This window comes from Glycine max, chromosome 7, assembly GCF_000004515.6.
Source record: "Glycine max cultivar Williams 82 chromosome 7, Glycine_max_v4.0, whole genome shotgun sequence".
NCBI classification, from domain to species: Eukaryota; Viridiplantae; Streptophyta; class Magnoliopsida; order Fabales; family Fabaceae; genus Glycine; species Glycine max.
In genome coordinates this window covers 24,863,253-24,885,472 of record NC_038243.2, presented here as the reverse complement: position 1 = coordinate 24,885,472, position 22,220 = coordinate 24,863,253, and the positions used below count along the sequence as shown (strand labels likewise).

At 41.1% G+C, this 22,220-nt stretch overlaps 1 pseudogene; it reads left to right on the top strand.

Moving 5' to 3' along the window:
- Positions 1-22,220, top strand: part of LOC121175195 (MLP-like protein 43) — a 72,436-nt pseudogene that overhangs the window by 4,976 nt on the left and 45,240 nt on the right.

Here is a 22,220-nt window from a genome sequence, read left to right as displayed (position 1 = left end):
CCTGCTTGAGAGTTCCACTATCTTGTAAAATCCTTTTACAAGTTCTGAACATACAAGGACAATCCTTCCTTTGTGTTCAAAATTCTTTTACAACAAGAGACCCTCGGTCTCTCAATCCCCTTTGAGAATTTAGAAAGAAGAGAAGAATGAATCTCTCTTGAAAGAGATAGATTTTACAATCTAAGCACTCAATTAATTCCTTATTGAATTGCAAGTGTATTGGCCAAGGAACTCTTAAGAGGATAAAATGTTTTTTCTCTTTGAGAGAATAAGACTTGTTGTTGTTAAAAACTCTGAGCAAATTCGTGTTTCCAGTCACATATATATAGACCTTTGGTGGTCATGTAAAAAACATTTGAAAAGGTATGACTCTTAGAAATAATTTTCTGAAAATCTCCTTTGGTAATCGATTACAGGTTTTGTGTAATCGATTACAAGTTTTAAAATTTGAATTAAAAAGTTTATTAATTGCTGGTAATCGATTACCAATATTGTGTAATCGATTACACAGTCTAAAATTTGAATTCAAATTTTTAATAACTGTTGTAAACTATTTTTGGCCACTGGTAATCGATTATATCCTCTGGTAATCGATTACCATAGAGTAAATCTCTTGAAAAACACTTTTTAACTTAAATTACCTGGCCAAACCTTTTGCTATATCAATTAGGAATTCCCTTCCTAAAATACTAGTGCTCATCTTGATGTTGTGTCTTGTATTGTTGAATCATTGTCTTGAATTTTAACTTGAAACGCACATTTGCATCATTTGCATCAAATCATCATGATCATTATCAAAACATCAAAGTCATTTGCTTCTACAATCTCCCCCTTTTTGATGATGACAATATAAGTCCTGAAATCAAGATACAAGCTAGCAATGTATATGCATAATATATTGCGTGTTCACTCCCCTTATGTTTTGGAATTGATGATCACTTGATTTCTAAGCTTTTTCTAAGCTTCTATACCACCCCATTTTTCTCCCCTTTTGGCAACATCAAAAAGCCAAAGTTCGTGGGAATCAATACAGATAAAATAATGAAGTGGACAATGATCAATTATAAGTCATAACCAACCAAAATCATAAATAAGTCATAACCAAAATATAATCCAAACAGTCATAATTCAAAACCACATAGAATCTAAACATAAAAGACTAAAGTCCAAATACTAAAAGATAAATAGAGTGCTGAAAATGATAACTTAAATAGCATAGCCAAAATACAAGGCTTAAAAGAAAATTAGAAACTAAACTCTAAGAAGGTGGAGGTGGTGGTGGAAGGTCAAAGCTCTGACGAATACAACCCACATCTTCTTCAAGCTGTGTGAGACGGATATCCATGTCGGCAAAGCGAGTATCCAGAGAATCAAAATGTTTGCCAACATAAGTACGAAGACCCCGTAACTCGGAAAAAACTTCAGTCATGAGGGCTGAATCATCTCGCTGAGGAGGAGGAGAAGGAGTACGCTCATCTTGAGGAGGAAGTGCATCTTTCTTTAGCCATTGACCATTCCGATCCTTACAGTATCCAAAAGAAGTCACTGCACCAGCACCAATAGCAAAGGAACACTTGACTTGAACAAATGGTTCATCATCAAGCGGAATTTGAAAATGACAGAGAAATAGAGTGACCAATTGAGGGTAAGGGAGAGGTGCATTGGCCCGTAATATATGCCTTATGCATTCGGTACCGAACCAAGTGAGCCCAATCGATCTGACGACCAGTAAGGAAAGCCCACATCAAAATCAAGTCCTCCTCAGAGGCTTGAGCAAAATTTGAAGACCGGGGAAGCAAAATTCTAACAATAATGTAGTGCATGATGCAATTATCAAATGTTAATGATCCGACGAGCAATCTACTGGTTATTTTAGCCTGGTCATTGCAAACCATACGGTGAGCATCATGACTAGAATAATCAAATTTCCAATCATCAACAATGGTGCCCTCAAAAGGTGCACCTTGACTATCAATGATCATGGTAATACCATGCACCTCAGAAGAAAGAATGCCATCCTGAATTTTTTAATTGCAGTAAAAGACTTTGACAAGTTCAGGATAATAAGGCAATTTTAAAGACATGAAATCAACCAAGCCAGAATTTTGAAACACTTGATACCAATCAAATGTCTCATCATTGAAGAAATCTATGTCTAGGTACATAGGGTCTAAAATGATCCTAGAAGAAAATTGAGAAAGGTACCGTAGACGCCGATCATCGGAAGAAAACAGAGTGGATGATCTTGGAGATGACAAGGAAGGATGGATAGGTGCTGTGGGTGCTTCGGATGGTCTGTGGCGGTGATGGGCAGCAGCAACGGCGGTGGAGGATGATCCCTTTCTCTTCTTTGACGATTCTGCCATTTGATGAAGGTTTAGTGAATTTCAATTGGTGTAATCGAAAGAGGAGTGAAAAAGTGGAAGATTGGGCTTTACGAGACGTGTTTTGGTGAAGAATTGAGGAAGATATGAGAATTTGAAGATTAGGAATGAAGGAGGCTCGAGAACGAGGGTAAGGCTGCTCAGTGTGACTGGTTTCGTGGGTATTTATAGAGGAGGATGAAGTGTAATTGATTACAAGGTATGGTAATCGATTACAGGAGTAGTAAGCCTTCTGGTAATTGATTACAGGGTGTTGTAATCGATTACAGGCTTCCTATTCTTTTGTAATCGATTACATTGAATGGTAATCGATTACCAGAGCATAAACTAGGCTAGTTTCTCTAAAAATTACCTATGTCTATGCTAAATACATCTAATACTATCAATCATAACTACTAATGCATTTAATTCAATCATTCAAGCATCAAACACACAATAATTCATAAAGCCATAATAACAAGAATTTAAACAAAATCAAGCAAAGTAACATACTTAACACAAACAATCAATCATAAAAAAAATAATTCAATCAATCAATCTTTATTTATCTAAATCACTAACATCTAAGAGGCCTAATTCCCTTCTAATAGAGAAGAATGTTTCTTTGGGGATATCAGCAAGTTGATTCTTAGTATCAACAAACTCTAACACACAATCTCCCTTTAGAACATGATCTCTTAAAAAATGGTGCCTAATTTCTATATGTTTAGTTCTAGAGTGTTGAACTGGATTTTTGGAAAGATTAATTGCACTTGTATTATCACATCTAATAGGTATATGGTCAAGAAGGATTCCATAGTCAGAAAATTGTTGCTTCATCCATAAGATTTGTGCACAACAACTGCCGGCATAAATATATTCCGCTTCTATAGTGGATAAAGCAACACTATTTTGTTTCTTACTATGCCAAGAAACTAGAGCAGATCCAATGAACTGACAAGTTCCACTTGTGCTCTTTCTATCTGTTTTAGAACTGGCAAAGTCTGAATCAGAATATCCAATTAAGGTGCATGTGGAATTTCTAGGATACCATAAACCTATGTTCATAGTGCCTACTAAATATCTTATGATTCTTTTAACAGCACTAAGATATGATTGTTTAGGATTTGATTGAAATCTAGCACACATACTCACACTAAACATTATATCAGGTATGCTAGCAGATAAATAAAGAAGTGATCCGATCATACCTCGATATTGCTTAACATCTATTGACTGATCGGTTTCATCTTTATCTAGATAGCAAGCAGTGCTCATTGGTGTAGCCATGTGCTTAGCATTTTCCATGTCGAATTTGTGGATTAACTCTTTGCAATAATTGGATTGATTGACAAAGATACCATCCTTGGTTTGTTTAATTTGCAATCCAAGAAAGAAATTAAGTTCTCCCATCATTGACATTTCAAACTCACTTTGCATGTCATGGGAGAATTCCTTGCACAATGATTCATTAGTGGATCCAAAAATAATATCATCAACATAAATTTGAACTAATAAAATATCATGTGATTTTCTCTTTATAAAAAGAGTAGTATCCACTTTTCCTCTAGAGAAGTCCTTTTCTAAAAGAAACTTACTTAGACGCTCGTACCAAGCCCTAGGGGCTTGTTTCAAGCCATATAAAGCCTTTTTCAATTTATAGACATGATTTGGCTTATCCAATATTTCAAAACCCGGTGGTTGTTCAACATATACTTCTTCTTGAATTAAGCCATTTAGAAAATCACTTTTAACATCCATTTGATAAAGCTTAAAATTCATTATGGATGCATATGCTAAGAGCATTCTAATGGCTTCTAATCTAGCAACTGGAGCATATGTTTCTTCATAATTTATACCTTCTTCTTGATTATATCCTTTTGCAACTAATCTATCCTTATTTCTAATGATTATTCCATGTTCATCTAACTTATTTCTAAATACCCATTTTGTTCCTATGATGGGATAGTTTTTAGGTTTCTCAACAAGTTCCCACACATTGTTTCTTTCAAATTGATTCAGTTCTTCTTGCATAGCAATTATCCAATTATCATCTATTATGGCTTCTTTTATATTTTTAGGTTCAATCATAGATACAAAAGCCATATTATTGCATAATTTTTTTAAGAGAATGTCTAGTTGTTACCCCTTTTGAGATATCACCAATAATGATATCGAGGGGATGATCTTTTGAGGCTTTCCATTCTCTTGGAAGTTCATCATTTGATTTTGCTTCTTCTTGAGGATCTTCATTGCTTCCTTTCCCTTTTTCTTTAGAATCTTGTCCATGAATATGAATTTGTTCTAAAGATTTGGCAATATCATCTAGTATATTCTTTCTTGATAGAATAGCATTAGATTCATCAAAAGAAACATGAATGGATTCTTCAATACTCATAGTTCTTTTGTTATATATTCTATATGTTTTACTTTGCAATGAATATCCAAGAAAGATGCCTTCATCAGATTTTGCATCAAATTTTTCTAGATTATCTTTACCATTATTAACCACAAAACATTTGCAACCAAAAACATGAAGATGTGAAATGTTAGGTTTTCTACCATTATATAACTCATGTGGTTTTCTTTAAAATGGGTCTTATTAAGGCCCTATTCATGATGTAACATGCAGTATTGACGGCTTCAGCCCAAAAATATTTTGGAAGAGAAGTATCATTTAATAAAGTTCTAGCAATTTCTTCCAATGACCTATTTTTCCTCTCAACAACTCCATTTTGTTGAGGGGTTCTAGGTGCAGAAAAATTATGCTCAATACCATGTTTATCACAGAATAATTCAAAATCTTTGTTTTCAAATTCACCCCCATGATCACTTCTAATGGATGCAATCTTAAGATTTTTCTTGTTTTGTATAACTTTAGCATGTTTTCTAAATGCTTGAAATGCATCACTTTTATGAGTAATGAATAATGTCCATGTAAATCTAGAGAAATCATCAACTATGACAAGAGCATAGTAATTTCCTCCAAAACTCATGGTTCTAGATGGACCTAATAAATCCATATGCAATAATTGTAAGGGTTGAGTGGTTGAAACAATATTTTTGGGTTTGAATGAGACTCTAGTTTGTTTTCCCTTTTGACATGTATCACATAGTTTATCTTTTTCAAATTTTAATTTAGGCAAACCAACTACTAAATCTTTTGAAATTAATTTGTTTAAGTGATCCATGTTTATGTGAGCAATTCTTTTATGCCATGACCATGGATCATCATCTTTGCTAAGAAAACAATGGTTATTATCTAGTTTTAGGCTTAAGTGTATCATGTATACATTGTTGACTCTATATCCTACATGCTTTATATTAATGTCATGCTTATGTTCTATAAGACATTTTTGAGAATCAAATGATACTAGATAGTCTTTGTCACATAATTGACTAACACTAAGTAGGCTGTACTTAAGACCTTCAACAAGTAGAACATTTTCAATGGAGTTTGAAGAATTTGTACCTATTTTACCAACTCCAAGGATTCTACCTTTTTTGTTGTCACCATAAGTTACATGCCCACTTTTCTTGGGAGAGATATGTGTAAACTTTGATGCATCTCCAGTCATATGTTTTGAACATCCGCTATCTATGTGTCATTCCTTCCTCAAAGACACCTACATAATCAAGTTTTTGACTTAGGTACCATAACTTTATTGGATCCATGTGTGTTAGTGTAGACTGAAGATCCTTTTGGGACCTGTCGCAACCTACCTTTCGGCGGGAGGGCGACGCGTGACTCGTGGGTGCGTCTTCCAAGAAAGGAATACGCGCAAAGTCGCCACCAACGTTTATTTGAGGAAAACATCGAAAAACCAGAAAAGATGTGGTCAACGAACTTTAAGTGAAAGGTTCGAGAGTTGTATTTACGCACGGGGAAGGTATTAGTACCCCACGTATCTGTCACAAGAGACAGCATCCTTTAATCAAATGTGCAAATATGACTTCAATTTGTTTTATTTTCCCTTTTACATTTTTTATGCCTTTTGTATTTTTTATCTTTTTGTGGTCGACGAGGGTATTTCCCTTGCTCCTACGTATTCCTCAATTGTGATAAGGAAATCAGACCTACGTAGTTCTTTTAGAACTAAACGTTGGTTAAATTGTTTTTATCCATTTTTGCATAATATGTTTTTATTGAATGAAAGGTCATTTAAGGCGTTGGACCATTATATAATCTTTTGATTCTTTTGAAAGGAGAGAAAACATTAAGGCATTGGACCATTAATGATCTCTTGTTAGTTTTTGCAACAGGTAATAAAACTACATGTTGATTTTAGGCTTTTTAGAAATCTACGTTTAACCAATAAAGGCGGAAAAATCATTTTAAGGCGTTGGGCCTTAAAAATGGCTTTTTTAGGTAATGACAAAAATTTGATTTATAATTTGATTTTAGCCTTAGTTTCACTTTGGTTATTAGTCAATTCGATTAAAAAAGAAAAATCATAAAGAAAAGCGTCCGATTGATTTTTTTGATTATTTTACTAAAAGATATTTTTTGATTATTATATTATTATTTTGCCTCTTTTTAGGTTTTAAACGTGGTTACGGCATGACCGAACGGTTGGAATTCATTTTAAGAGAAATTAAAAGATGTTACAATACGAATGATCGGTGGAAATTTATTTTATTTTTTGATTAGGCGAGAAAATGACTTAAATAAATGACTAAAGCACGTCAAAAGGGGGTACGAAAAGTAAATGAAATGAAAATAAAAGCATGCGAAGCAAGTGGGGACCACTAAAGGTACATAGAATGAATTGAAAAGTTCGATTTCGGGAACTTACCGGTTGAAGACCAAAGAACGAACGAAGAACGATGAAGAACGGTTGAAAATCTTCGCGAAATCACCCACGGAAACGTAACGGAAGCGTTACGGAAGCACCTCGGCTTGAATTTTCTTCATGGAAACAATTTTTCTCACCAATTTTAAGTGAATCTCAGATACCAGGAGGGTTGAACATTTTTGTTCTTCCCTCCTTCCCCTATTTAAAGGGAACAGAAGGGGAAGCTTGCCACCCAGCTCGCCCAGGCGAGCTAGGTTGCTTCCTCCAGAAGGCGGTACCTTTTGGAGAACTTCTTGGAAGGCCCAAGTGGGCCTGATTGCTATTTGCACCCACTTGTTTACTAAATACACCCCTTGCCTTTTTTTTACTGATTCTTTTTCCGTAACGTTACGGAATCTTACGAATTACGTAACGATACTTATTTTCTTTCCGTAATGATACAAAACCTTACGGATCATGTAATCATCCCTTTTTTGACTTCCGGGATCTTACGGAACTTTACAGATTGCACACTAACACTTCCTTTTGACTTCCGGCATGTCTCGGAACTTCACGAATTGCCAACAACGGATGGTCCATGGACGAAATTAGGGTATGACAGGACCCATATCATTTTAATGTTGTTGTAGTTTTTCTTAAAATAACAAGTAGATGTGTCATGCCCTTTTCTTCCACAGTAAAAGCAAGTGATAGAACTAGAATTATATTTTTGTGTGGATGTAAAGAGGTTTTTATGAAAATTTTGTTGTTTTTTAGGTTTATATCCTATTCCAGTCTTATTAGAGACACATCTTTGTTTTCCTAATATGACATCTAAATTATTTTTACTATATGAAAATTTTGTAAGTGAGTTTTTCAAATCTTTAATTTCTTTTTCATATTTACCACAACAACTACAAGAATCAGATATTTTCTTGTCAGAAATAGTAGAGATATGAACTTTTTCATTTGATTTAGAAATTGAAACTTCAGTTCTAAGATGATCTAATTCTTTATTTAATTTTGAAATTTCATTTTCTAAATCTGAAATTGCTTTCTTAGAAGATGAAACTAACTTTGCATGTTTGATTGACTCTTTATGAAAATTAGCAAATGCATCTTGTAATTCATCAAAAGAAATGGATAAGTTATTTGAAGATGTTACCTCTTCATCGCTTTCATAACTTTTAGCCATTAGACAGAGGTTTATTTCTTCATTTCCTGAATCTTCAGAAGATTCCATATCATTGTCATCCCATGTGATGTACGCTTTTTTAATTTTCTTTTCACTAAAATTTTTCTTTTCAGATTTCTCCATCTTTTTCTTGAAGATAGGACAATCAAGCCTCAGATGTCTAGGTTGATTGCATTCAAAGCATTTTGGAGTAGAAGATGAGATTTCTGTCCTTCTTTTAGATTTAAAATTTGGTCGCCTTTGACTTCCTCTGACTTTCGGAACTTGTTGAACCTTTTTACAAAGAGGCTAAGATCATCATCTTCATCTAGATCAATTTCCTTATCACTTTCTTTTTGGATTGAAGATGAGGCTTTAAGAGCAATTCCCTTCATTTTTCTTGTCATTTTCTTCATGTTGATTTAATCTCAACAATTCCATTTCGTGTTCCTGTAACTTTCCAAATAGAGTAGCAAGAGTCATGTTAGATAAATCTCTTGATTTAGTAATGGTTGTTACTTTAGGTTGTCATTCTCTGCTTAGACATCTTAATACTTTGTTTATGAGATCTTCATTTTGAAAATCTTTCCCTAAGGCTGCAAGATGATTCACTATATGTGTGAACCTCTTTTGCATGTCTTGAATGCTTTCATTTGCATTCATCCTAAATAGTTCATATTCATGAGTTAATGTGTTTATTCTAGATCTTTTAACATCTGTTGTGCCTTCATGTGTTACTTGTAAAGTGTCCCACATTTCCTTAGCACTCTTACAATTTGAAACCCTGAAATATTCATCCATTCCCAGGGCAGATGTAATTATGTTTTTAGCTTTTAAATTATATTGTACTCATCTTCTATCCTCTTCAGACCATCTATCTCTAGGTTTTTCTATTGTTGTGCTTCCACTTGTTGTGCTCCCATCTATTGTGGTTCTTTCTACTGTGGTGGGTATATAAGGCCCTATTTCTATGGCTTCCCAAATATTTAAGTCTATTGCCTCAATAAAAATTTGCATTCGGGTTTTCCAGTAATGGTAACCCTCTCCATTAAAGATTTGAGGTCTATTGATTGAATTTCCTTCTGGAAATAAGAAGTTTGTTAAGGCCATTATTCTTGAAGCTTCTAAACTTTATACAAGAATGAAGCTCTGATACCACTTGTTAGACAAGTGGCCTCAGATATCTTAAGAAGGGGGGTTGAATTAAGATATTGCAAACTATTTCCCCAATTAAAATTCTATTTCACTTTCTATGCAAGTTACAAATTCCCTTAAAAATGAACTCTTAAATAAGGATTCAAATAAAACAATCTGAATATAAATATAAAGCAATAATAAATAAAAGAGTTTAAGGGAAGAGAAAGCGGAACCTCAGATTTATACTGGTTCGGCCACACCCTTGTGCCTACGTCCAGTCTCCAAGCAACCCGCTTGAGAGTTCCATTATCTTGTAAAATCCTTTTACAAGTTCTGAACACACAAGGACAATCCTTCCTTTGTGTTCAAAATTCTTTTACAACAAGATACCCTCGGTCTCTCAATCCCCTTTGAGAATTTAGAAAGAAGCGAAGAATGAATCTCTCTTGAAAGAGATAGATTGTCCAATCTGAAGAGGAATTGCAAGTGTATTGACCAAGGAATTCTTAAGAGGATAAAATGTTTTTTCTCTTTGAGAGAATAAGACTTGTTGTTGTTAAAAACTTTGAGCAAATTCGTGTTTCCAGTCACATATATATAGACGTTTGGTGGTCATGTAAAAACCATTTGAAAAGATATGACTCTAAGAATCGCCCAGGCGAGCTAGGTTGCTTCGTCCAGAAGGTGGTGCCTTCTGGAGAACTTCCGAGAAGGCCCAAGTGGGCCTGGTTCCTATTTGCACCCCCTGTTTACTAAATACACCCCCTTGCCTTTTTTTTTTGCTGATTCTTTTTTCGTAACGTTACGGAATCTTACGAATTACGTAACGATACTTGTTTTCTTTCCGTAATGTTACGAAACCTTACGGATCACGTAATCATCCCTTTTTTGGCTTCTGGGATGTTACAGAACTTTACGGATTGCGCACAAACTCTTCCTTTTGACTTTCGGCATGTCTTAAAACTTCACGAATTGCCTAACGATGGGTGCCAAGTGCCTCGAAGTGGTCTAACGAGGGTTGCATCCCAACAACGGATGGTCCCCGGACGAAATTAGGGTATGACAGTTGCCCTTATTTACTTGTCTTTTATTGGAGATAAAAGGAAAGTAAAGATAAGACACAAATTTCGTTCGGGCGAAACACCATTCGGCCGGTGAATCTCCCTGCCAGCAGAACCTGCAAAAATTTTGAAAGTGATCAGTACCGACACATCATCCTAATACTGTCGAATTCATTCCTCTTGGTTGACACAAGGCACAAAATGACCATAATTTGTCTCTGCGTGTCTTTGGACACGATCGAGCCTGGGTGGCAAGGCGGAGAATGACCATAATTTGTCTCTGCGTGCCACCGGACACGATCGCCTCTGGATGGCGAAAATGTGTGGGGAATGACCATAATTTATCTCCGCCCACCTCTCGACTTACTGTCCCTGAATGACAAAGGGCGCAAAATGACCATAACTTGTCTCTGTGCGTTTATCACTCAACTTGCTGCTCCTGAATGACAAAGGGCGCAGAATGACCATAACTTGTCTCTGCGCGTTTATCACTCATCGAGTCTTACAAATAGCAAAAGCGTGCGGATGACCATAATTTGTCTCTGCATGTCATCGGACCCGCCGCCTCTGGATGACAAAAGTAAAAAGTGCGGGACCAAATGGTTCCCGCATGTCATCGGGCCCGCCGCCTCTGGATGAGAAAAGGTGCAGAAGACGATGTTAGTCTCTGCGTGCCATCGGACACGACCGTGTCTGATTTGCGAAGAAGTGTGCGGAATGACCATAATTTGTCTCCGTATGTCATCGGGCCCGCCGCCTCTGGATGACAAAAGGCGCAGAAGACGACGTTAGTCTTTGCGTGCCATCAGACACGACCGTGTCTGAATGGCAAAAAAGTGTGTGGAATGACCATAATTTGTCTCCGCATGTCATCATGACCCTGGGGTCAATATGACAGAGATTGTGAGGGTGGTCGACAAAAGCGAGGCTCTTGCTCCTACGTATCCTCAATGAGGAACTCAGACCTACGTAGTTCTAGATAACTTATGAGACTAAAAATAGTCTCGGTATTTTCTTCACTAAAATGTGAACATGCTTTAGTAAAGAGACAAAACTTTCAACTAATCAGAGCAACATATGCTTTTCGGATGAAAAACAATGTGTCTACCGGGGAAGGGGAGTATGCTGATGAAATCTTCTCATAACCATAAATGAGATTTTGGATGTTAGCATTTCATTTCTAAATGACCATTTAGAGGAAACATTGGGTTCAACAAAAATAGAAAAAAATCACTCAAAGTGTATCGATCTCACACAGGCAAGTGTTTCGTCCTAATTCCGAACCATAAATATGCCATGACTTGATTTTGAAAATCATTTCTTATCAAATCAAAGATTACATGCGTGATCATGGATTAATAGGACTTTTTCTTGGGAATGGTGTTTTTTGGTGGGAAATTCGGTTTTGAATGTTCTTGCCTTTCCCTTTTCAGTTTTTGTTTAGTGTGAGGTGAATAAGTCACCGACACATAGGATTTTGGTTGGCAATCAAAGGGAGAGGACCACTTTAGATCGTGGTTTCCTTTCTTTTTTTGTTTACTTGGTGGTAACTCTGTATTTGTTCAGATGTTGTTTCTTAGCTAGATGACTTTTATTTTTATTATCTTTTTTTTTCTTCCTTCTTTTTCTTTTCTTACTTGCTCTCTTTTCCTTTTCCTCTCTTCTTTTTCTTTTCTTACTCCCTCTTTTTTGCTCTTTTTTTTCTCTTTTTCTCTCTGAAATGGTCGTGCGGACGAGGACACACACTACCTACTTACGTCTAACCACAAGGTAAATGAAAAACGTACGAAATGGCAAGTCGCAAAAACGGTGACGAAATAACTGAGAGCCATAATGCCAAAAATTTCTAACAGAAATGAACGATAAGAATAGTAATGCTAGTAACCATATGAACAAAAACAAAAAATAATAGTGTCAACAGCAATATAGACAATAACAAAAAACGTCAATAGCAAACTAATCAAAAAACAGTAATGCCAAAAAAAAGTGCGGTGACCTCGGTCACGTGGCTCCGCTTCCTCCCAAGAAACCGAGCAAGTTCGTCATCTCCTCATCCATGCAGGCCTCCTCTGCATTGCCGGGAGCTCCTACAGGTGCCTCCCCTGCCTGGGCCTCGGGCCCATCTCCGGGCAATGCGACCTCAGCCCTAAACTGATATGGAGTAGGGCACACAAAAGGAGTGAAACTCTGGCCCTGCTGACTGAGGCTAAGCTAGTAGAGACACTCATGTATCTGCACCTGCTCCCGGTGGTTGGCCGCCTGCTGGCGAACCAAGTGCTGTAGATACCGCTCCATGCCTAATGACCCAGCAGGATCAGCTTGATGCGGTGGTGGTGATGCGTCTGCGGCCTGTGGTGCATCACCGTGCGCCTGCCTAGGCGTGCAATACTTCTCAATGAAGGCCTGGGTGATCGGCGGTTGGATCACCTTACTAGGTGTGACGGGAACCCCAAATGACTGGCAGAGGCCCGTGATCAATGCTGGAAACCCCAGGGCCCTATTAGACTTATCCGGGTCTAGAGGGTGCCTGGTGGGTGGCATACCTGCAAATTAATAGATGGCGTCAACAATCAACTGAGCCACATAGACGCTCATCCGTGTCAGGATGGCATACACCAGCTGACCCTTCGGCAGAGGAAGGTCGGAGTTATGATCACTAGGCAAGACATTGCTGAGCAACAATGTCATCCACATCTGGGTCAAGGTGGTCATGCTGGTGCGCATGATCTGCACCCGCCTCCCTACAGCGGTCCGTGCGAAATCCTGACCCGGTGTGCATAATAGTTGGGCAATGGCCTCGTCGTCGAACCCATTGGCCCTGTTCCTCCTCTGACTAAACTCGCACTCCTGGCCTTCCTCCAACACTAGCGGGTTACCCAGGAACTGGCTGAGGGCATCTACGTCAAAGGGAATCCACTGACCCCTCACCCATGATCGCATGTCTCGCACTCCCTCTTCTGTGGGCCAAGCATTAGCATAAAACTCTAGGACTATTGCAGGGTCAAACTTAGCCATGGGAGTGACAAGCGACGTCCAATGTCGGCGAGCTATCTCCTCCTGAAAATCGGTGTACTCATCGTCCATGAGCTGGACGTGTCTCTCTCTGTGGAACGGCCATCCTTTGATGGCCTCGAAGCGCTGCTGGTGCTCGGCGCTCCTGAATCGGTGGCTATCAAACTCGAGGGCGGCACTGGTCCTTTCAGCCGCAACGTCCCTCCTAGATCTCTTCGCGGAAAGCTTTTTCGGAGCCATTTCCTACGAGGACAAACATTTGGAAAGTTAGTTTACAAGAAAATACCAATCATTACGAACAAGAGCCAAACAACACTTATATGGTGCGAGTGTCAACATGCACTTTACACATCCATGTATGTTTTTGACAAGCATTTTCATGCTACATCCCACATATATGCACATTTTTTGAAAGGCTCCTTATGCTACCTACTCACAAATATACATATTTTGAAAGGCATTTTTACGCTATATATTCACACACTTTGCAAGGCATTTTCATGCTATATATTCACACACTTTGCAAGGTATTTTCATGCTATATATTCACATATGTACATACTATTGAAATGTATTTTTCATGCTACCTAGGTGCAAGGTATTCCTCATGAGGCAGCAAATTCAAATTCTAGTCAAAAACCTCTCAAACATGTTCTAATATTCATGCACCTTTTACATTCAAAACCAAAAACTTAGATTCCTAGGCGTAAGTCATGCTTCCGGAACTTTAGTCTAGCTTCTACACAACTGCCCACACACTCACAATGGCAGCCATATGTGCATAATTTGTTCCACAAGCTAAGTTTCATAAAATTATGCGCAAATGCCATTGGGGCATTTCATCGAACACTTGGTGGGCGCATGTTTGGGCATGAATAGAAAGGGGATGGGGGCAGTGTGGCATGCCTCATTATCTCAGAATACAACCAAGGCCTAAGGCCATCCCCTACAACCCCTTAATTCATAAAAAACAAGCAACAATCCAAGGATAAATCCCTCACGTTTTTGAGCAAATACATGCAACTTAGAGCACCAAAATACATCAATGGAAAGCTAGAGAACCCAAGAATGAGGTACTTACTTGTTGGAGATGAATAATAGTACAAAATGGAATCAAAAACGTGAAAAATGGTGACCTAAGGGTTGCAAAACTCGTGAATCCCATGAGCCTTCATTTTTTGAATGAGGGGGGGAGAGTTTTTGGGTGCAGAAACCTTCCCCCTCCCTCTTTTTAACCCCCTTCGTGCAGGGGTTGCTCGCCCAGGCGAGCTAACCTGCATTTTTTTTTGGGGTATCAAATAAGTACGGCTTCCTACGGGTCGGCGTTCGCTTACTCAAACCCCCTCAGGGTAGATTAGGCATCCAATACTTACTTTAAAGACACAACAATAATAATTACTGGGAATTTAAAGGATACTAGGTTGCCTTGCAGCGGCGCTTTCCGTTTGTCCAGAGCTGGGCAAGGGACGACGATCTATCGGTCGTGACCCTAGCCTCTACTTGTGTCCGTCCCAATGTACCTGAAAGTAGGAAACGACATTGCATGACAAACTGTGACCGCGTTACCATTTTACCTTGATTGTTTTCTGCCTTCAGCTTCGCCCCGACATCTGACCACTGCCTAAGATGACTCTGCCCCTGTTATCACAACATATGCATGCATATGTGTATGCATGAGTGTTTTCAAATGCAACAATATTTTTAGTGAAAGATGGTTAGGTTCAGTTTTAATTAAGCGCTTGGGGCATCCCATGGACTGAGCGAAAAGGCTCAGGTTATCACAAACTGCACATGGTTTAAAGCACAAAGTGAGGACTGAAGCCTTAAACTCATGTTCTCTTCTTTTAAAAGTCTGTGACAAGAAATATACAGCAGACAGGAATCCCTAGGGGAAACCAAGAAGAACACACATAAAAATAAAAGAACATGCAGCGATATCCTCAATTGCCCCAGATTCTAAGCATAGTATCGTCTGACAACATCAGAGTTTACGGGTAAAGGTAGCTCCTCGCCATCCATGTTGGTAAGCACTAGGGCCCCTCCGAAAAAAGCCTTTTTCACGACGAAAGGTCCTTCGTAGTTCGGGGCCCACTTCCCTCGATTATCTTTAACAGCGTGGGACATCTTTTTCAGCACAAGGTCCCCCTCATGGAACTTGTGCAAGCGCACCTTCTTGTCAAACACATTCTTCATTCTTTGTTGATACAAGCGCCCATGGCTCATGGCCGTCAAGCTTTTACCTTCAATAAGGTTGAGTTGGTCGTAGCGTGTTTGAGCCCACTTTGATTCTTCTAAGCCTGATTCTGCTAGTATCCTCTGGGAAGGGACCTCTACCTCAAATGGGAGTACCGCTTCCATTCCATAAACTAAGGAGTACGGTGTTGCCCCAGTAGAAGTTCGTACAGAAGTTCGGTATCCATGCAAGGCGAAAGGCAACATCTCATGCCAATCTTTGTATGACACTGTCATCTTCTGAATAATTTTCTTAATATTCTTGTTGGCTGCTTCCACGGCTCCGTTCATCTTTGGTCGGTAGGGCGTGGAATTGTGATGCTGGATTTTGAAATCCGCACACATCTCCTGCATCATCTTGTCATTCAGATTGGTGCCATTGTCAGTAATGATCTTCCTAGGGAGTTCGTACCAACAAATCAACTCCCTCTTTATGAATCTGACCACTACACCCCTCGTGACATTGGTGTAGGAAGCCGCTTTGACCCATTTGGTGAAATAATCTATTTCCACGAGAATGAAGCGATGACCGTTCGAAGCCTTGGGTTCGATGGCCCCGATGACGTCTATTCCCCACATGGAAAAAGGCCAAGGGGCGGACATGACATTCAGAGGATGTGGCGGAGCATTGGCATTGTCTGCGAACACTTGACACTTATGGCATTTCCTTACATGGATGCAGCAATCACTTTCCATGGTGAGCCAGTAATAACCTGCTCTCAAGATCTTCCTGGCCATAGCATGCCCATTGGCGTGCATTCCAAATGAACCTTCGTGGACTTCCTCGATTATGTGGTTTGCCTCTTTGGCATCCATGCATCGCAAGAGAGTCATGTCATGGTTTCTTTTATATAGTATGCTCCCACTCATGAAGAAACCGACCGCCAATCTCCTCAATGTTCTTTTGTCATTGTTGGAAGCCTCCGGTGGGTACTCTTTGCTTTCAACGTATCGCTTGATATCGAAATACCACAGCTTACCGTCCCGTTCCTCTTCCACCTGACAACAATGCGTGGGTCTGCCACGACACTAGAACTCAATGTATGGTAGGTCCCCGTGCGGTGTTAGCTTGAACATGGACGCCAAAGTAGCAAGCGCATCCGCCATTTGATTTTCCTCCTGGGGAACGTGATGGAAGGAGATCTCATCAAAGGAGTCAGCCAACTCCTTGATATAGGCTTTGTAGGGTATCAGCTTGGGGTCTCTAGTTTCCCATTCCCCTCTCAGCTGGTGAATCACCAGTGCTGAGTCCCCGTATACTTTGAGCAGTTTGACATTAGAGTCAATTGCCGCCTGGACAGCCAGGGCACACGCTTCATACTCAACCATATTGTTGGTGTAGTCAAACCCTAGCCTGGTTGTGAAAGGTATACATTGATTGTCTGGAGAGACCAACACTGCTCCAATGCCATGGCCTAGAACGTTTGATGCTCCGTCAAATCACACGGTCCACTTGTTCCGGTCCTCGTTTAGTTTTTCCTCGAACAAGGCCATGATGTCCTCATCTGGGAATTCGGGATGCATGGGCTTATAGTCGTTGAGAGGCTGCTGAGCCAAATAATCTGCTAAGGCGCTTCCTTTTATCGACTTTTGGGTGACGTAAACTATATCAAACTTGGATAGCAAGACTTGCCACTGGGCGATCCGTCCTGTGAGAGCAGGCTTTTCAAAGATGTACTTGATCGAGTCCATCTTGGATATCAACCAGGTGGTATGGCTCAGCATGTATTGTCTTAGATGGTGGGACGCCCAGACTAAAGCACAACATGTTCTTTTGAGCAGGGAGTAATTCATTTCACAGGCCGTGAACTTCTTACTCAAGTAGTAGACAGTGCGCTCTTTCTTCTCGGACTCGTCATGTTGCCCCAACATACATCCTATCAACTCGTCCAAATTCATCATATACAAGATGAGAGGCCTTCCGGGTACCGGTGGCATAAGCACAGGAGGGTTCATGAGACACTGTTTGATCCTTCCAAACGCTTCTTGACAATCCTCGTTCCAGCGGACGGACTGGTTTTTGCGTAAGGGTTTGAACAATGGCTTACAAATAGCGGTGAGCTGTGATATGAATCTGGCAATATAATTCAAACGTCCCAGGAAACCTCGGACCTACCTCTCGGTACGGGGTTCCGGCATCTCAAGGATGGCCTTCACCTTTTCGGGGTCCACCTCTATCCCTTTCTGTCTTACGATGAAACCTAGCAATTTCCCTGATTTGACCCCGAAGGTGCACTTAGCGGGGTTTAACCTCAATTGATACTTCCTAAGCCTTTCGAACAACTTTCGCAGGTTGACAAGGTGTTCCTCCTCGGTTTTAGACTTGGCAATTATGTCGTCCACATAGACCTCGATTTCTCGATGCATCATATCATGGAACAAAGCTACCATAGCCCGTTGATAAGTTTCCCCGACATTCTTGAGTCCAAAGGACATCACCTTATAACGGAATGTTCCCCACAGGGTGACGAAGGTAGTCTTTTCCATATCCTCCGGCGCCATTTTTATCTGATTGTAACTGGAGAACCCATCCATGAAGGAAAACAAAGCGAAATTGGTCGTATTATCCACGAGGATATCGATGTGCGGCAAAGGAAAATTGTCTTTGGGACTGGCTCGATTCAAGTCCCAATAATCCACACACATTTGCACCTTCCCATCCTTCTTAGGGACTGGTACAATGTTGGCAACCCATTCTAGGTACCGAGCGACAACCAAAAAGCCAGCGTCAAATTGTTTCTTTACCTCTTCTTTTATTTTCAAGGATGTCTCGGGTTTCATCCTCCTCAGTTTTTGTTTTACCGGGGAACACTCGGGATTTAGAGGTAATCGGTGCTGTACAATGTCAGAACTCAAACCGGGCATATCTTGGTACGACCAAGCAAAGATGTCTTAATAGTCTTTTAGCAGGGCTGTCAATTCTTCACGGATGGGTGTGGTCATACCTGTGCCTATCTTTACTTCTTTTTTCCCATTGCCGGTTCCTAAGTCCACTAGTTTCGTCTCTTCTTGATGAGACCCCATCTCTTGGTCCTCATGGGCGACTATCTTCTCCAACTCCGGGGGAAGTCCCACATCCTCGTCCTCTTCATCCTCCGTCTGATTCGTTTCTTGCTCAAAATTGATGGTCGGGTCCCAGGTACTAGTACCTTCGAGGGACTCATCATCGGATCTGGCTTTTTAAACGTAAAGAAATAAACATGCAAATGGATGAGAATGGGTAGAGACGTTGGAATAGATGAAGAAAAATCTTTGTATTATAAATTTAGGAACAAAAGACATAAAGCCTTAACAAAAGGAAACTCTAAAGCCTAGGCCCAACTATAAAGTTTAAAAGCCATAAAGGGTTACATTATGCTTGTTGCGTAAATGTCCGGGCGCTCCTCCACTCGCCAATTTCCTAGTCGGAAACCAGGAGGGCAAGGTCGTACCGAATCCGATCCACTTGGTGAATCATCTTCGCATATCGCAACGACTTGGCCTTCGTGTCCTAGACCCGCGCTTATAAAGCTCCTATTGATGTGGCAGGGCGGGCCTTCTTCGACTTCTTGTCCCAATCGCGAGCCTTGACCTCCGCTCTTCCTTCCTGCAATGCTTTTCCTTATGTCCTCTTGTGTGGGTTTATAGCCTAACCCAAACTTCCCACGGTTTCCTCTGGCGCTTATCAGGCTGGTTTTGCTGCCGTTGTCCTTGCCTAAACCCATTCCGGGCTCATAACCATTCCCCAACATCACTCGGGCCACCATTACTGCCGTATCGGACAGGCAAGGTTGCCTAGAGAAGGAATCTACAGAGGTAATGCTTACCACCTCAAAAGACTGGAAGGCTATTTCTAATGACTCCTTCGCGGCTTCCACATATGGCATAGAGGACGGGCAACTCACCAAGATGTCTTCCTCGTCCGATACGATAACCAAATGCCCCTCTACTATGAATTTCAATTTTTGGTGGAGTGTAGATGGAACGACTCCAACCGAGTGGATCCACGGGGGACCCATAAGGCAGCTGTAAGTGGGGTTAATGTCCATTATTTGAAAGGTAACTTGACAGGTATGGGGCCTATCTGTACAGGGAGGTCGATCTCTCCCCTAACCTCTCGGCGGGTGCCGTCGAAGGCACGAACTACCATGGAACTTGGCTTTAGATGGGAAGCATTAAACGATAATTTCTCCAAAGTGCTTTTGGGCATTACGTTTAAACTGGAACCGTTATCGATAAGCACCTTGGCTACGACGTGGTCCATGCACTTGACTGATACATGCAAAGCCCTGTTATGCCCTCTCCCCTCGGCAGGGATTTCTTCTTCGGCGAAGGCGAGATAGTTGTTGGCGGTGATATTATTGACGAGTCCTCCAAAGCCCTCTACAGAAATATCTTGGGCCACATGAGCTTCGTTCAAGACCTTTACTAGTAAAGCCCAATGAGGCTCAAAGCTCATGAGTAATTCCAAAAGAGAAACCCTGGTCGGGGTTTTGGTTGAGCTATTCAATGACCTTGAACTCGCTCTGCTGAATAATGCGGAGAAACTCGTTTGCTTCCTCTAGCGACACTTCCTTCTTGCCACAACCATCCCTTTTCTCTGGAAGACCTTTCACTGGAATATCCTCATTCGGAGTGAGGGTCGTCTTGTCATTTTGTTCTTCCACCATCTATGCCTTCCCTTTAACGTTTGCGGGTTGTGTTGGCAGGTCGGGGGGGTGCAAACACGCGACCGCTGCGGGTTACACCGCTTAGCCCTGTGATATTAGTCACCTTGGCTGACAATGAGCTGATGTCGGTGGCCTCTTCTTTCCTTTCACTCGGAGGTGCATACCTCCACGGGACTGCGTGGCTGTTTCGGCATGGGAAAGGAACCAGTTTAGCTACCGAGGGGTATCGGGGCTTTTGTGAAGCTGCGTCTTTGGTGAAATATATCACCAAAGGTTTAGGCCTCCCAAAACGTCTCTCATCTGCGGATTGCATACATATATGCTGCTCTTCCCTCCACTCATCGCCGACTTCTAGTTGGCCTTGATCTATCATCTGTTGCAACAAATCCTACACTGCTAAACATGTTTCCATGTTATGTAGCTCGCCGGGATGCAAAAAACAAGAATCCTCTTCATGCCCACCATGGGGAATTACACCCCCTTTTGTAGGGCCTCATAGATAAACCTCCTAGGGGTTGCCACGTCCTTTAAAGGCTTAGACATGCGCGGCCTATCTGACTCAATGGCATTAACCGCTCCCCCTCCATGATTGGTGAGCGGGTTTGTTTTTACGTTGGGCCGATCCTCTTGAAATGTCAGCCATCCGGCGTCTATCAAATGTTGGACCTTGTATTTAAGGGCCAGGCATTTTTCAATGGAATGGCCCGGGGTTTTCCCATGGTACGCGCAAGTTGTGTCAGGATCATACCACTTTGGGAAAGGAGGTTGGTAGATCTTCCCAGGAGTTATTACGACCATTTGGTTGGCTATGAGGGACGGCAAGAGGTCTTCGTACGTCATTGGGATCGGGGTGAATTCTGGAATCGGCATCGGGGGAAAGTTCCTCATCGCGTTGGAACCGACACCAAAGTGGGCATTGCCGGCCGGGTGAGTTGTGGTTGGAGCCGGAGATGGGGGTGGGCGCTCTAGGCTGTACGGGTGATGAATTGGAGGAGTTCCCAGCGCGAGCTGAGAAGCTCGAATGATGTTGCGCGTACTAGTGTGTACCATGAGAGGTCTGCGGGGGCTAGACCCATGCGAGCGCCGAGGTGACGGCATGGGTATCTCCTTCCTTCCTTTTTGCCCCAGTTGGTCCGACTCTTTTAGCATTGGCACTTGTGGAGGAGACGTAATCGAACTTCCCACTTTTCAACCCTACTTCGATTCTTTCCCCGGCAAATACCAAGTCCGTGAAGCTGGAAGGCATGTATCCTACCAACTTCTCATAGTAAAACACTGGCAAGGTGTCTACCATCATGGTAATCATCTCCCTTTCGACATGGGAGGGGCCACTTGTGCTGCCAGGTCTCTCCACCGCTGTGCGTACTCTTTAAAGGTATCACTTTCCTTCTTAACCATATTCTATATCTGAGTGCGATCGGAAGCCATATCGGAATTATACTGATATTGCCTCAGGAAAGCAGTAATCAGGTCCTTCCAAGTATGGATACGGGAAGCTTCCAGATTAGTGTACCAAATAACCGCGGCTCCAGCCAAGCTATCTTGGAAAAAGTGCATTAACAACTTTTCATCCCTAGAGTGCGTCCCCATCTTGCGACAATACATCTTGAGATGGTTCTTAGGACAAGTCGTCCCTTTATACTTGTCGAAATCAAGCACCTTGAATTTTGGGGGGATGACGACATCTGGTACCAAGCAAAGATCCGTCATGTCTGCGAACGGATAGTCACCAAAGCCTTCAATAGCTCTCAATCTCTCCTCGAGGAGATTGAGTTTCCTTCTTTCTTCGGCCGCCGGGGGTGGTCCTTCTGTGGACA